This window comes from Lepus europaeus, chromosome 10, assembly GCF_033115175.1.
Source record: "Lepus europaeus isolate LE1 chromosome 10, mLepTim1.pri, whole genome shotgun sequence".
Taxonomy (NCBI): domain Eukaryota; kingdom Metazoa; phylum Chordata; class Mammalia; order Lagomorpha; family Leporidae; genus Lepus; species Lepus europaeus.
In genome coordinates, this window is record NC_084836.1 from 31,908,168 (window position 1) to 31,925,500 (window position 17,333).

Consider the following 17,333-nt stretch of genomic DNA (forward strand, 5'->3'; position numbering starts at 1 on the left):
AGCATGAAGCCTTTTTGCCCTTCTGCTGTCTAAATACCCTCTTTCCCCCATGGTAAGCACCACTCTGTTTAACTTTTTCATAAGGTTGTGGCAAAGAAATGCAAAAAAAAAAAGTTTCAAGTTGAAAAATGTTACCAACTAGTATAATTTAGTTAGGTCAGTGCACTTAAAATGTCACAGATTTGCAGCTTCATTGAATGACTTATTTATCCAGAAGGAGCTTCAACCTCGAGCCTAAAGGCAATTTCAGCTAAGGCTACCCAGGGGGAGCAGCACATATGACTCTTGTATGCAGTGCTGTGGGAAGCACTGCCTGAGCCGCGACCACCCACTCTTTTCACACAGCCCATCACACAATTATCATATGAGGGTTTGGTGACTCCAGTTGTTGACCTTGCCCTGAATGGCTGTGTGTCAAATTACTAATTATCTCTACAGCTCTGCTATGTAAATGCCATTTGCTTTCCACCTCCACTCTTGGAAGCCATGCTGCTCAGCCAGAGCTGCTGTAATAGCCTCAGGCGCTAGCAGCTGCTTGCAGTGCGCTGGGATAACATTCCATCACCCGCTACCAGTGAGAAATGTTTTCTTCAATGAGCCGTAATAACTAATGACACAGAGAGAAGGACAGGAGGAGAGGGAGAAAGAGGAAAGGGAGAGAGAACAAGAAGAAAAAGAAAGCACACCACCCCGCCTTGCTCTGGCCCGTTCTCATGCCTTGATTTCATGACTGGTTGACATTGTCCACTTTTCTGAGCTCTATGGACATAACAAGCCTCCACCTGGGGTTTCATCATCTTCCTCTGGGGCAAGTGTGTCTCTGAAGATTATGCTTTGCCTACTTGGCGAGGAAATCCCGCTTTAGCTTCAGTGATTAGGAAATGCAAGCAATGATTTCCCTTGGACCAGACTCCAAAGGCAAGTCCAGACAGACACAGGAATCCCCATGAAAACTCTCCCAACTGCAGGTCATAATTTACCTTGGACTGCCATAATGCTCCTACTAGGATCTTGCTAATAAGATTCTGCAAAAAGTAAAAATTTTTAATGTCCCATTAATCTGCATCATCTTACAGAACTCTGAAAGCGTGATGATCCTCAAACCCGGAAGGAAATTGGAGACGAGTAAGCCAGACAAGAGTCAGAGATGGTGATGGTGCTGGGATGGAAGAACAATTAGGAGCCTGCTCATTAGTGTTTTGTGTAAGCAAGATTCTTGCTGTGTTAAGACATTTTTAGCCATCAAAAATAATGAAGTATATGAACCTCTGAAATATGGCTAAGTTCCAAGGATCATGATTTTTAAAGTAGGAATCCATGTTCATTTGGTTCTTTATAAATGAACTCTAAAATTAAGGCATAAATCTTAACTAATGTTTATTATTTCATTGTGTTTTAAACAAAATTTTATTGGGAATATCCAATACGCTTACTACCTTAACATATGTTTACCCAGACCAAGAGATGAGCAAAAATTAACCAGATGGCTCATTGTTATTGTTGTGAATGATAGTGCTATTTCATTCATATCTTCTACTTCATTCATTTCTTCATTAAACATTTATTGAGCTTCCACCATATAACTGGCACTGTGCTAGGATCTGGGAATATCAGTAAAATGGTGAGAAAAAATAGATTCCATTCCTACTTCTTGAGGTTATAATACCTCCTGAGGCATAAAATATGCTAATTTAAATTAAAACTGTATAAACTCACACATCTAAAAATTAAGATACAATAACCTTACAGATGATTGTGTAGACATCATTTACTTAAAACTAATTTTTTTCTACTTTATTAAAATTCACCATCTTTGTTTTCCTTGGAACTTCTTTTGGATTAAGAAAATAATTCTAGGGGGCGGTGTGGTGGCTTAGCAGGTAAAGCCACCACCTGCGGCACTGGCATCCCATAGGGGTGCCAGTTCGAGTCCTAGTTGCTCCACTTCTGATCCAGCTCTCTATTAAGGCCTGGGAAAGCAGAAGAAGATGGCCTAAGTCCCTGGGCACCTGCATCCACATGGGAGATCTGGAAGACGCTCCTGGTTCCTGGCTTTGGATTAATGCAGCTCCGGCCATTGTGGCCAACTAGGGAGTGGACCAGTGAATGGAAGACCTTTCTCTCTCTCTCTCTCTCTCTCTCTCTGCCTCTGCTTCTGCCTCTCTGTAACTCTGCCTTTCAAATAAATAAAGAAATCTTTTTTAAAAAAAGGAAGAATAATTCTGCATTTTAGATAAAATGGAAAACTTAGAAATATTCTCTGTCTTAAAATATATTTCTACTTAATTATTTTTTATTTCAAAACCTCTCTGTGATGATTCAAGTCATTCTTTCTCCCAACCTGCTTTTGTCTTTCATTACTCGTTTTCTCCTGCTTAACATGTTAGTCAAACCAAGTTGCTTCTTTTCTATGAAGAGGCCCACTCCTCCTGCCTCTGTTTTTACTTTCCAGGGCTCCTTTCCTGAGATGCCCCATCTCCATCAGCCTCACCTACCTGATCCCACTCATATTCTAAGAGCCAGCTATAATGTTGTGTCTTTTTTGAAGATGTGCCTACAATCACACTTTTTTCTGAATGACTATAGCACTTTTTTTTTTTACAGGCAGAGTTAGACAGTGAGAGAGAGAGAGAGAGAGAGACAAAGAGAAAGGTCTTCCTTCCGTTGGTTCACTCCCCAAATGGCCGCTACGGCCTGAGCTGTACCAATCCGAAGCCAGGAGCCAGGTGCCTTCTCCTGGTCTCCCATGCGGGCGCAGGGACCAAGCACTTGGGCCATCCTCCACTGCCTTCCCGGGCCACAGTAGAGAGCTGGACTGGAAGAGGAGCAACCGCAACAGAACCGGAGCCCCAAATGGGACTAGAACCCAGGGTGCCAGCACTGCAGGCAGAGGATTAGCCTAGTGAGCTGCAGCGCCGGCCAACTATAGCACTTTTAACTTCTCTTTTGAATTGAAGCACTATCTCAGGACAAACTGTAGTATTTGTGTGTATCTGTCTTTGTTATTTTCTTTTTTGATAGAGTGCCTGCTTACAGAGAGCAGAGATAATATCTTATTTTTATTACATTGATGTTCCATTAAAACATGGCACAAATACTTGTTGAGAACTTCCTATGTGTTAGGTGCTATGCAAGGCCATGAATGATATAGATACACGTACTCTCTGTTCTTGGGGTCGGTATTAGCATATGGATATTATAAATGTGATATTTGTGAGATATCAAATCAGTTTCCTTCAAATATGACACACGGTTTACCTTTTATGTGAACTGGAAGCCCCAGGGTCCAAAGGTGCTCATATATTTTAGGAGTTTATGTGTTCAGGCTGCTTATTTTAGGGGGCATCTGATTCCTTATACATCTTGCATCATGAAAAATTTGGTTGTGCTGCAACATGGCTCACCAAGAGGGAAGAGTTGGCCAAATCTTTAGCCATTGTATTTGCAGATAATCAGGTCAAGGGGTGCAGCTTCTGCTATTTCCCACGCATCCTTGCTTCCTTTTTCAGCCATGTAGAGTGGCTGAATAGTCATGTAGGGTAGAAGAATAGTCTTTGGTGTCAAGACACAGCTTCACCCAGTACTAGAGAAGCCCTGTGGGAATCAATTGACCTCACCCATAAAAGAAAAATGGTAATAATAGTAGTAATATATATGATAGCATATGAAAAACCGGGAATAGGGTTCTATAGCCAATCCAGCCTGTAACTGTTTCGTAAACAAAGTTTCATTGCGGCACAGATTCACTGTATATTGTCTATGTCTGCTTTGGGTTACGTTAGCAAAACTAACTAATCACACTCAATACCCTATGGCTTATAAAGCCTAAAATATTTATTGTCTGGTATTTGAAAAAAAGGTTTGTTGATTTTGTTGACTCCAGGACTAGAATATGACTCTGTATTTTGGCGATGATCAGGACACATTTATATTATAATTATTCTTTTTTTTTCACCAGTGCTCATGTAAAGTGAGAATGGAAAGGAAAGGATGGGAAAGAGTTTATAGAGGAAGGACCAGGGTTCCATTCAATGGAAACTTGAACTGAAATTAAGTTTGAGTCTGTGATTGAAATTTAATAGATACCTAAGGAAGTTTTTTTTTTTTTTTTTTTTTCCTGATTGGAAACTTTCACTGGTCCAAAAACTTTTTTCTTCCTCTTGGAAAGCACTATGAGTCATCACTGAAGTTAATAGTTCATTTTTGATAACGGATGCCATTGGCAGAGACCATGAAACATTCCATCGGAGCATAGCGCTGCCATTCCAAGCAGTTTTACTTGCATTGGTATTGATTTCAGTTAAAACAAGTTACCTGAATCACTGGGCTTCCTGTTGGCTGCACTTATTGTCTACCTCTACATATGGAAAGCCTGTTTTGAACCTACAATATCTGCGATATCTGGTTACTTACAATAAGGCTCAGGCAGCTGAGCTATAAACTAAACCCGAATGCCAATCAATGTAGAAGGAAATGATCTTCATTTGCCCTGCATGATGTCATTCCAACGTGGGCCTGATAATTTTATCAGTTATTGGCTGTGAGGGCAGGAAAATTTTCTGCATTCATTTTATCAGGGCAGGTAGTCACGCATATCCAAAAACATTTGGTTTGGTTTAGTTCCTGTGTACATATCCTTTCTCTTCCTTTTTTCTCTGTTATGTCATCCTCTATGGGAGGCGTTTGTGTGTTCGCACAAACCACTGAATTACATTGCTCTGTGTTTCTGTGCTATTCTATGTGTGTTTTGCTATTCTCTTTCACCTTTTAGCTTGATCCAGTGAAGAGCCTCAATAGCTTAATCCATTGATCAGACTCCTTAGTTTTCACAGAATGAGTCAGCAATTTGTATGGAAGAGGTACTTTATCATAGCAACACAGCCCTTTGTCATTCCCAGAGGTACCTGACACATAGGGCCAAATGGACCTGGCATGTTGTCATTTATGATCTCATAAATTAGCATATTTGAATCATTGGCTTTAGGATTTGTGTACTAGATCAGGTCACCTAGACAACAACTGAGCCTAGTCACTGTTGTATGGGTTAATTACAGAATAATTATTATTTCCTTTTTTTTTTTTTTTGACAGAGTGGACAGAGAGACAGAGAGACAGCAAGAAAGGTCTTCCTTTGCCGTTGGTTCGCCCTCCAATGGCAGCCGCGGCTGGCGCGCTGCAGCCGGCGCACTGCACTGATCCGAAGGCAGGAGCCAGGTGCTTCTCCTGGTCTCCCATGCGGGTGCAGGGCCCAAGCACTTGGGCCATCCTCCACTGCACTCCCGGGCTACAGCAGAGAGCTGGCCTGGAAGAGGGGCAACCGGGACAGAATCCAGCGCACCAACCTGGACTAGAACCCGGTGTGCCAGCGCCGCAGGCGGAGGATTAGCCTAGTGAGCCGCAGTGCCGGCCTATTATTTCCTTTTGACACATAGTTAGACTACATTTCCCAGCCTGCTTCGTAGCCTTGCATCTGAATTGTGGTCAGTGAACTTGATGGAAGTGATATACATCTTTTCTAGGCCAGGCCTTAAAACCCTCCCAAAAGCAGACTTGTACTTTCTTTTCCTACCTCACTGCTGAATGGATTGGACTCCAAGGACATAGAAAATAATGGAATGGTAAGATAGAAGAAGCCTGGGTTCCTGGGTGAGTATGTGGAGCAGAAGTTCTAGCCCCACCCCCCTCACCAGTACCGACCCACACTGGATAGACTACAATGAGATCAAAACATAAGCATTGACTATATTAAGCTACTGATTTTTGGGTTATATGTTATAACAGTTCTTTTATATGCCATATGCTGGCTGCCATTCTTATCTGTGTGACAGTTTCCATTTTTAATCCATCATCTTCACAAATGAAATAGCTTTGATGATGTTGTACTTTGCTATATTCTATGGTAAGACACTAGGCTATGGAGGTGTTTGGAAATGGGAGGGTGTGTCAAGACATGTGGGTATTTCTACTGAGAAACAAAGGTTCTTAAGTAGTTTTTCCTCCGCATCATTCTTGTGTTGTAGGTAAATTGTTTCCTGTCAGGGTAACCATGAGGGCTTGAGGTCTTAGTACCGTTTTACAAGCAAAACTTTTTGGGGGGGAGTAGAGAGCCCTGTCTTTGCTGGGTAGATCCATTACTCTGTATTTATTGAGCAACTTATAAAACCAACATCAAATGTAGTTATGGAGCAGAACATGGCAAATAATATTTTAGTTTTGTTGGACTGAATTGAGAGGGATGTGAGTATGGAATTAAGGAGGAAAGTGTAAGAAAGTTATTTTCAGACAAAATCTCTAGCCATCATCTATAGTTGATGAAACTGTCCAGGTAATTTCTGCCCCTCCCTCCCAGTTCTGCCTCTTTGCTGTCACAAATGAAATGTGAGCAGAAGTGGCATGTGACATTTCCAAGTCAAAACCCTTACCAGAGCCGCATGCTTTTCCCCTGCCACTGTTCAGCATGATTCCGAACAGGCCTGTGCCTTTGACAGTGGTCACACTGCCGAGTAGTAGCCTCAGAGTCATGGTGGACGTGGACTTGAGCAAAAACCACAGCGTTATTGTGAAAGCTATGGAGATGCTGATGTTTTCTGATTCTGCTGTTTAGCCTAAGCTGTAGGACTCAGAGTGGTTAGGTAACTTGCAGAAGATCACAGGGCTAAGTTGTGGAGTCAGAATTTGAATCCAGGAAGTCTAACTTCAGAAACTGTGCTTATAATCACTCTTGTGTGGGAGGAAGAATTTCCTGGCCTTTGTGTGTGTGTGTGTGGGGGGGGATAGACTGGAACAGGGGAAGAGACTAGAGACAAGGAGACCATGTAGGAGCACTCTAAATAGGAGGCTATGACAATCTAAAAGAAGATGCTTATTTAGGGACAATGATTTATATAGAGTAAGTACATCATAAATAACCCTTTAAAAGGTGAATGAGTTTTGTTTTTTCTGTTTTTTTTTTTTTTTTTTTTTGACTACAGGTGCCAGTAAGTGCAAGTGCTGCAGTGACCACCACATTCTGGGGGGGTAATTTTCTTTCCTATAATTCTTTGCTTTGCCCGCACATCACTGCTGGCAGGGTCCCTAAGTCACAGAAGCATCCCCGAGGATGGCTTCTCCTCAGGACTGGCTGTCAGCCTGCACCGTGCAAACAGATGCAGGGCACCCTGCCTTTTGTTGCTGGATCTGCACAGCCCTCCCTTACCTTCTCCCATCTTTTCCTTAGTGGACTTGGCACTAAAATTTCATTTATCACTGAAATTTAATTCACTGTTGCTTCATGCTACTTGGGATGTTCCTACAGAAAATTTTCCTAGGGAAAATTGTTCTTCTTCTCTTGCCTTTACCTCCCCCATCCTTTGGCATTTGGGACTGAGGATGGCACAGGGGGTTATTGAACAATAAAGAATGTCTGCTTGATTTAGCCATTCCATAGCATACACATATGAAGGTATCAGAGTATCATGTTATCCACCATAAATAGGAACATTTTTGATTTGTCAAATTAAAAAAGAAAAAGAAATTCTGTGTTCAAGTTCACAAATGAAATTCTTCCCAGATTTTATGTCATGTGCAAGTCTTTACTCCCTGCTGCCTAAATCGTTATGCTGGAGAAGGAGTCAGCAAAATTAATATACGTGGTTGTTCTAAGTGTGTCTAGCAAGTCCTCATTGTTCCTGGTGAATGGAAAGCACAGGGAAAGATGGGGCGAGATAAAAGAAGGGAAATGGTAGGATAGAAGGGATGGGATAAGGAGGAAAGAGAAGAATGGCAGGAAATAAAATACATTGGCCTAACTCGTCCTAAAAGCTTGCATTCTTGTCTTTAAGAGGTCTACTTGATACCGATTTTTAATTATATGAGTGACACTGAAACTGCTTTCTGTGGATGAATTTTGTGTGATATGCTTGAATGTAATTTTATAGGAATGGATAATTGTGTAGAAACACCCGATACAAGTTTGTGTCACCTAGTGAAGTTACAGAGAGAATGGTTTAATGGGAAAAATCTACCTCTGGTAGGTATTATGCCTCTCTTAATGTGATCTTAAAGACTGTGCTAACTGGCCTGGGAAAACTCGTCAGGAGCACTAGAATGAGTTCGTGAAATCATGAAGGACATAGCTTCGTAGTGAAGAGTAGGTCAGGTCTATAGATGTTCGTTGAGTAGATAGTGAAGTTTAACCCATGGCCAAGACCTGAGAATATGAAAATAAAACATATACAGCGAGCTGAGGAGCCGTCAGGTAGGACAGAGGTGCTAGTGGAATACTGAAAGGATTCCTGGAGGAATCTCATGTCGTGAATTAGGCATGAGTAGAATGTTTTCCTGAGAAGAAAACAGTGTAGTTAGAAGAAAGGAAAGTCCTCCAAGGAATTTTGGATTGTTCACAATTGAGAGAGTTTAAAATGAGAAGCAATGGGTGATGGGAATGAGGGTGAAGAGAGATAAATAGGAGCCCCATGGAAACTTAGGATATTTCAGGACTGTTTTGTTTTGTATGAAGGTACCCACGCATTGATATTTCACATGAAACCCTAACAATTCATGATGAATCTTTAGCATGTTTGAAGGGCATGTTTGATGTCACTCTCATCTTGCATTTCTACATGAATGACATGAATCCTATGTGCTTATATAATTACTCAGTGGCCACCATGTGTGCAGTTTTTGCACGATAAAATTCATGAGAAGTAGCAGAGCAGTGTATATGTAAATATTAAATGCAGGGCACAGCAACAATATCCTATGAGTTCAAAGGAAGGAGAAAACCTTTGTAGGTTGAGCAATGTCCTTTCCTTTCTTTTGGTTATTTCTCTGCCCCTTTCTTACATTCCCTCTCCTGTTTTTCCTCCACTCTTTTGCTCCCATTATTATATTCTTGTCTCTGAGTGTCTGCACACAATGACACTCTAAAAAACTTTGTGGAAAATGGAATTAAAAGGTAAATTTATTTTGATGTAAAAATTTTTGAAATGCATGCATACAAGGGGCCTTCCGATAATTCATGGAAAATGCATATTATGAAAAAATTATGCATGGATTTCAAAATTTTTGCACCAAAATAAGCTATTTATTTTTATTTGAAAGGAAGAGAGAGGGAGAGAGGGAGAGAGGGAGAGAGAGAGAGAGAGAGAGAGAGACAGACAGACAGACAGACAGACCTCCTGTCTGCTGATTCACTCTCCAAGTGCTCCCAACAGCTGAGACTGGGAAGGGTCAAAGCTAGGAACTCAGTCTAAGTCTTCACATGGGTGGCAAGAACCCAACTACTTGAGCCATCACTTGCTGCCTCCCCGTGTGCACGTTAACAAGTAGCTGGAATTGGGAGAAGACCCAGGACTGGAATCTAGGCACTTGGATATGGTATGCTGATGTCTCAAGTGACAGCTTAACCACCAGGCCTGTGGTTAAGCTGTTCTGTCCATAAATTTATCTTTTAATTCCATTTTCCTACTAACTTTTTGAACTACCATAATACATGCAAAAAACTGGAAATGCAGTATTGGACAAAAACAGAAAGTTATTAAGGAATTCTGCCCCAAGACATACTTATAATACTAGCAAGTATTCTCCAGAAAGCACTGTCTGTAAATGGGAGGACAAAGCCAAGGCTGAGTGGGATATGAGATGGCCTTCCTGGAGAGTTTCTTAAAGCAGTACCTGATGTGTGACGAGAAGATAGTGGCTTCCTGAAGGTGAAGTAGGTGTGGACAGATGGCGAGGAGCAGGGGAGGATATGTGAGCCTGGTTCAACGATGTGAATGTGACCAAAGGAAGAAACCAGAAACTCCCAAAGCACAGTCAGAGGATTCTTCTGGTCTCACAACCAGAATGGCAGTTGCTCCAATTTCCTTCTTAATTCAAGTGAAAGCCCTTTCTGACACCATGGAAATCCAGCCTTTCTTTTCCCTACTTTGAATGTTGGCTATTTCAGGGAGACCTAGGAGGCTCTTTTTCTTTTCTCCTTTCCCCAGATCTGCTAATTTAGAACTGATTTGGCATAATTCAGGCTCAAGTGGATGGATCACAGTGGACTTGCCAAGAAACACAACTGCATTTTGCCCATTTATTCTCTCATTCATCCTTTAATTCACATAGATCTCACACTGATTTAGTACGGTTGCTCTTCAGCTCCTGAAACAACTTTGGCTTTTGTAACATGGCCATTTCCACAGCAGCCAATGATCAGGGCAAATGTGGCTATGAGACTGGGCTTCCTACTGGATGCTATAGGACAGTTGGAGCCCAAGGACTGGACTTAGCTTTGTTATCACTGGCAGCTGTCCAGGCACAAAATATCTTGAGGCTGATGTTTCTTCTCTTCTATATTTAACAGATGGGCCTGCTAAACTTTGTTCACTGCCCAGTAGCCAGTGAGCAGGAAGAGGAATATGATAGGTTTGGGATGAATCATACAGGCTATTCTAAGATTGCAGGATTCTTCCCTGTTTTTCCTTTGCTCAAAGCAAGAGCAACTTTGTTGGTGAAAATCACAAAGCCAAGATGACTGATTCAGAATTCGGAAACCTCAAGCGGGCTCTCAACCCTACTCAGTAATCCTATTAAATTTCTCCATCTCTATGGGATGACTGTACCATATCATCTCCTTTTCCCTCAAACCTCCCACACATCCTCCTCCTCCTGATGACCTAGACTCATACTTCATTGAGAAAATAGAAGTCACTGGAAATGAACTCACTCATCTTCCCACCACAAAACCTGCCAACGCGGTGCATCTGCGGCCCAATTCTCCTCCTTCCACAATGAAGGAAGTGCCTTGTTCTGGATCTCCATTACTTCTTTGCTTTTCAAAGAGTTTGCTGCTTAAGTTATCGCTGCTTTCCTTGAACAGTAGCATCTCACTGTTAACATGCAAGCAGCCTGTAGTAGTTCTTGTCTTTTAAGGAATGTTCTCACATAGTCACACACTACTTCACTTCCTGCCCTATTTTTGTTTTCCTTTATAATCAAAATCCTGACTATCTAAACAGACTGCCTCTACCTCCTTGTCTTCCTTCCATTCTTCACAAAGAGTGCTTTTCCACCTATGTCTACCCACTGGAACACCCTTTGTTGACATCAACATTGATCTTCAGGTTGCCAAATCTCATGAACTTCTCCCTCACTCACCTTACTTGATTTCTCATCAGTATTAGTCAAAGTCGACATTCTATCTGCTTGAAGAATGCTTATCTATTGGCTTCTAGAATGCTTTAAAAAATTGCTGTTTACTTCTCAGTCTCCTTTGTTGGGTTCTCACATGTTGGCATTTCAAAAAGCTTGTCCTAAATTTTTCCCTTATCCTTAGTCTAAATTCTTTCCTTATGTCATCCACTTCCACTATTTAAAAATTTACACTTCCAATTCTTACATCTCTACAGAGCTTCAAATTTGTACACTTGACCTATTTCTTGTAGCTTCACCTATATAAAGATGAATATCACATCATCAAATGCCTAAAAGGGAGCACTGAACTCTTTGCCTTCACTGGACTTGAGAAACTCTTCATCCAGTTGATGAGGACAAAAATTTAAGATCCATTGCTTTTTTTTTTTTAAATGTTATTGACATGAAAGTCACCTAACATGATAAAATGAACCACTTTAAAGTGAACAATTCAATGACATTTAGTAAAATCACAATGTCACTTCTCTAATTGGTTCCAAAATATTTTCATCCACCCTAATGGAAACACTGTATCAATTAAATATTGACTCCTCATTTACTTCTCCCCCTAAACCCTGGCCATCAATATGGCTGTTCTCTCTTTGCATGGATTTACTTATTCTGGGTATGGTATTTCACATAAATGGAATCATCTAATATGTGATCTATTGCATTTGACTTCCTTCATTTACTGTAATGTTTGGAGGTTCACCCATGTTGCAGGATATTTTAGTATTTAATTTCTTTTTGTGACAGAATATTATTCCATGGTATATACAGTCACCTACAGTTATCTGAGAGAGGATTCTGGAACAAATCACTTGCAGATACCAAAGTCTGCAGTGCTCAAATACCTTATTAAAAATGGGATAGTAATTTTGCATATAATCTCCACACATCTTCATGCATGCTTCCCATAATTTCCAGATTACTTACAATACCTGATTAGGCAGGTGTAAATGCTATGCAAATAGTTGTTATCCTGTATTGTTTAGGATACAATGCCAAGCAAAAGGTTTTGGACATTTTTTTTCTTAAATTCGTGGTTGGTTCAATCAGAGGATGTAGAACCCATGGATGTGGAGGGCTGTCTACAAACACCACAATTTGATGGAAACACATTGGATTGTTTCAACCTTATAAATAAGCTGTATAGTTGAAAATTTGTTCTTGATCTCCCTTCTCCTTACTTTCATATCCAGTCTATCAGGATGTCCAGTGACTCATTCCAGAATATATATTGATCCACCCATCTCCTTCTCACCATCCCCAGGTTGCCCTGCTGTTTCAGGCCTTCAGAATTTCCATTTGATCTCAGTCAACATACTCTCCTTGATGTTTCTTCCGGACTCCACATTCTCTCGTGTTCCAATTCTGTATCCATACAGCAGCAAGAGCAATACCTTAAAATAACAAAAAAATACAATACATATAATTGTTACACACTTATATAAATATACTGATTGCACATGTATTTTTATATGTAAATAACTTTTATTGAGTACTTACCCTGTCTTAGCTATTGCTAATGGCTTTTCCATGAAATAATTCATTAAAACCTCAAAACAATGGAGTAGGTGCTATGATTATTGATCCTTGCAAAGAAACACAAAGTCACCCAGTAATACATGGTTGAGCTAAGAGTCAACCTCAGTATTGTCCTAAGATTCTGTCCTTTGTTATGCTAGGTTGTCTAAATCTTGTCTTTCTTCTTCTGAAGGCTGTGCAGGGGCTTCTTTTCTGCTAACGACGTGAGTCATGACCTGCAGGCCGGGCATGAGCTGTCCCTTGATTATTTTTCCACCCTCTTGACACTTTCCCATTACTCATTCTCCTGTAGTGATGCTTCCCTCGGGCTCTTTATTACACTCGGCTCCCTCCTGCTTCCAGGTCTCCGCACATCCTCTTTCCCCAGCCTGAAACATTTATCCTGCCACCATTCTTCACATCGCACCTTGAATGATAACTCTTCTGTGTGCCTCTTTGTGGAATAACTGCATTTTTGCTCTCATTCTCTCTCCTGTGTAAGCAGGATCAAAATGTAATTAATATTTTTGTCTTTTTTGCAAGGTCAAGTAATATATATATATATATATATATATATATATAAAATTGTCGTGGTCATAATTGCATATCGTGAATTTTTCATGGTTCTTGGCACAGGTTGGGTTAGTGAATGAATGGCTCCAATTCTATGCTTTATAGATTGAGAAAAATGAATTGAACTATTTAGATGCTTGGTGTGGTCTTTGTTTGGCTCTGCCTACCTCTTCTCTGCCTTTTCATTGCCCCTCAGTAGAGAAAAGAAGAACTGCCCACGGTTCCAGATGTTGCTAAATAACTGTTAACTTTACTGCCTTGGGCAGGCATTGGCTAAATTCTTCACTTGATCCTAGGACAGATTAAGTAGAACTTGTCCAAACAAAACACAGTCTAGCAACATCTGGTCTCTTTGTGGTCTGATTTGAAGTGTTTATGGGTTGGTTGCTCCTTGTTTTCGCACCACATCTCTGCTTTTTAAAAAAGTAAAGTAATACCACCGGGAGTTATTAGAGCAGACACCTGGCACATCGGTCAGGAAGTGCAGTCTTACCTTATAATCAGCCCATCAGGAAGATGAAAATAACACCGTGATAGAATGGCAATTGTAAGACGGTAGGAAGCAAGACAAGATCCATCCTGTGATGACAACACACATTCTGCCAACACTCTAGAAACTGAGTTCACAAATTGCTTACTCCGAGTTCTCCCAAATCAGCCTGTTCACAAAGATACAGTGGTTGCCTATTAATTCTGAAAGAATACCGTGGGGGAGATGAAGAGCAGAGCTGTACAAAGTGGCCTGAAGTGTGGCTTTGTGCTACAGATTTAACTTAAAAAATTGTACGGCAGCTGCCCTCTAGGAGAATCAGAAAGAGAGGAGCCAGAGTCATGACAGCTGCCAGTCATTGATTGCTGGGGGACATGCATGCAATTACAAATATTTTGCCAAGTAAGAATTAACTCTTTTTCTTGCGTCAGATGAGGAGACTGAAACTTATATAAATTAGTCAGTTTGTCCTGAGCCATTTCACTTGTCTGAAAGATGCAATTTTAACTTATGTCTCAATGGCCTTAAAATCATGGTGATACATGGATGCCACACTTCTTTCAAAATTCAGGACAGTTAATTCTAAGTAACTTAAATAGTCAATATATGTATTCATAAAAACTAGACCTCAAATCTGTATACATTGTTTATCACTACTAGTATGGCCCACTACATCTTTAGAATGTATTCGAGTTCTTGGTAACTTTAATCACAATATTAATAGCATGTATTCATTTAGGGCCTTCTTTGTGCCAGGTGTTGTGCTACCTGTATTTTCTTCATATTTTTTTTTTTTGACAGGCAGAGTGGACAGTGAGAGAGAGAGACAGAGAGAAAGGTCTTCCTATTGCCGTTGGTTCACCCCCCAATGGCTGCTGTGGCCGGCGCGCTATGGCCGGCACACCACACTGATCCGAAGCCAGGAGCCAGGTGCTTCTCCTGGTCTCCCATGGGGTGCAGGGCCCAAGCACTTGGGCCATCCTCCACTGCACTCCCGGGCTACAGCAGAGAGCTGGACAGGAAGAGTAGCAACTGGGACAGAATCCGGTACCCCGACCAGGACTAGAACCCAGTGTGCCAGCGCCACAGCCGGAGGATTATCCTAGTGAGCTACGGCGGCACCAGCTGTATTTTCTTCATCTTTATAAAGACCAGGTGATTGCTAGAATGTTATTACCTTCATCTTTTATAAGAGAAAAGATTTCGGAGGTTAATAGCGTAGCAAATAGAAAGTCACAGATGGGCTGTTGGATACCCAAAGCCTGCTCACAGCCACTACATTAGCTGAGCTTGCTTGCATTAACTACAATAATGTAGTGGTCTATCTGCCTCAAGGATTTAAGCAGCCGTTATCTGTAGATTTTTGCAGAGCCAGTACTTACTGATGGTTCTGCAATTACTTGCCGTGATACCAAAATCTAAATATACCTCTTTTCATAGCAACATCTCCCTGAGATAGAAAAGCTGAAGGCAGTGGGCTTGCCGATAATTAACCACATGAATGGAATCTCTACTGGGTGTGCAAATCACTGTCAAATAGAAAAGATGTGGGAATCATGGACCCTGTGCTCAAGAAATTCTGTGAGGGAAAAATGATGCTGAGTGTGGAAGAGCTGGTGAGAAATTCAATAGCAACCACTTAATCACAAAGGAATGGCATAGGTTCAGTGTGGAAGGGTCAACTGAATGCAAAAAAGCCATAAGCCATAACTTTTGATCAGGTGTCTAAAAATTGTAAGCACAGATCATTAGAGAAAGAAGAAAAGTTGGAAGGGAATTCCAATTCCAGATGCAGGATGCAGCAACTTGGCTGGCCAATGATGGCCATGCCCAGAACTGGAATTGAGACAGGGAGTCAGAGATCGAAGAGGGAGGGGAGCAGGTTTTTGGGGAAGCTGACATGGCCTCAAGCGGTGCATAGAATCTGTCTTCTTTAGATCATCCCACACAGTTTATGATTTTATAATCTTGTTTACTATTCTTGTGTCATCCTTGGGCTTTCTAAATGTATCTGTGTGTCAAATAAAAGGAGGATAAATAAATCTATATTCTTTTTAATTATTTGTTTAAACAGGACAAGGGGAGAGAGAGGGAGAGGGAGAGGGAGAGAGAGAGAGAGAGTGAGAGAGTTTTCCTTCTGCTGGTTCACTCCCCAATTGGCCACAAGGGCCAGAGCTGCGCCAATCTGAAGCCAGGAGCTTCTTCTGGATCTCCCATGTGGGTGCAGGGGCCCAAGGACTTGGGCCATCTTCTACTGCTTTCTCAGGCCATAGCAGAGAGCTGGATCGGAAGTAGAACAGCCGAGACTCAAAACCGGCACCCATATGGGATGCTGGTGCTGCAGGTGACGCTGGCATCCCTTATGACACTGGTTCAAAGACCTGGCTGCTCCACTTCTGAATTAGCTCTTTGCTAATGGCCTGGGAAAGCAGCAGAAAGATGGCCCAAGTGCTTGGGACCCTGCACCCATGTGGGAGATCTGGAAGAAGCTCCTAGCTCCTGACTTTGACCTGACCCAACCTTGACTTGTGCAGTCATCGGGGGAGTGAAGCAGTGGTTGGATGATCTTTCTTTTTCTATCTCTCTGTGTCTCCTCCTCTCTCTGTAACTCTGACTTTCAACTAAATAATAAATAAATCTTAAAAGAAATAGAAGTTTCCTTTTCTTTGATCTAAAAAAGGCTGAATGAAATCTTTAGGCTTTAAAAAATGAGAGAACTTGAAACTTTTCAAACACACAGTGAGTGTGGGCGGTAAGTGGGTTTTCAGTGGTATTTGATTCATCAAATTTATCTTGCCAGCATCCTGAGTTATTACTTTTGTCTTGCAAAGTCGAATATTTGGAATGGAGGAACACTTCCTTTGTTTTTCAGGATGTTTCCAGTTTCCTGAAAACAGAAATAATGAAGGAGAAAAAAGAGAAAGTGGTACTGCTTTGGATTAGTTAAGGCATGAGCGATCTATAATGCTCAGGCAGCTAAATGTATCGTCCCCATGATGTGTGAGCCGAGCGCTCTGCCATTAATCATGTGTAACATTTTCCTGTTCAAATCAAGCCATACAAATGCATGATCGTTGTGGCTGGTCGTTCACTCTTCTGCTCTTCCAACCTCAATCACTGGCCCACATTCATTTGTGTAGCAGTTAAAAACAAGGTCTTGCCTGGGTTTACATCTGAGCCCTGGTGCTTGACAGTATACCTCAGGGGGTTGTTAGGAGGATTCATTGAGTCAGGATGGATAAAATCTGTACATGCAAGTACTGTATACAAATTAGCCAATGGTAATAAGCATTAAAATAAAAATCATTAAGTACAACAAATGTGGTACTCAGCCCTTTAGTTATAATACTAATACTGTCTTGGTGAAACAACAATGATTTTTTGAGATGAAAGTGGTGCTTTGTTAGGCATTATGCATACATTACATTTTACCTTGCGCCATCCACGAGTTAGTGTAGTGACTGTTACCCTGACTGACAGTTGGGGGTCAAGTGATTTGCATGGTTCACACAGATGCACAGTGGCACAGAAGCATTTGAAACCAGGCAGTGTGATTCCAGAATCTTCACCTTTAACGGTTCTG

At 41.3% G+C, this 17,333-nt stretch overlaps 1 long non-coding RNA gene across 3 annotated transcripts in view; it reads left to right on the plus strand.

The window, feature by feature from the left end:
* LOC133767603 (uncharacterized) overlaps positions 1 to 17,333 on the plus strand; it is a 371,079-nt gene that overhangs the window by 158,151 nt on the left and 195,595 nt on the right. For 2 of the 3 annotated variants that reach the window (XR_009866897.1, XR_009866899.1), the window contains exon 5: positions 1,077 to 1,203. The exons of the other annotated variant lie outside the window; for it this stretch is intronic. This is a non-coding gene — a long non-coding RNA (uncharacterized LOC133767603). The remainder of the gene's footprint in view (positions 1 to 1,076; positions 1,204 to 17,333) is intronic. 3 annotated transcript variants of the gene reach the window in all.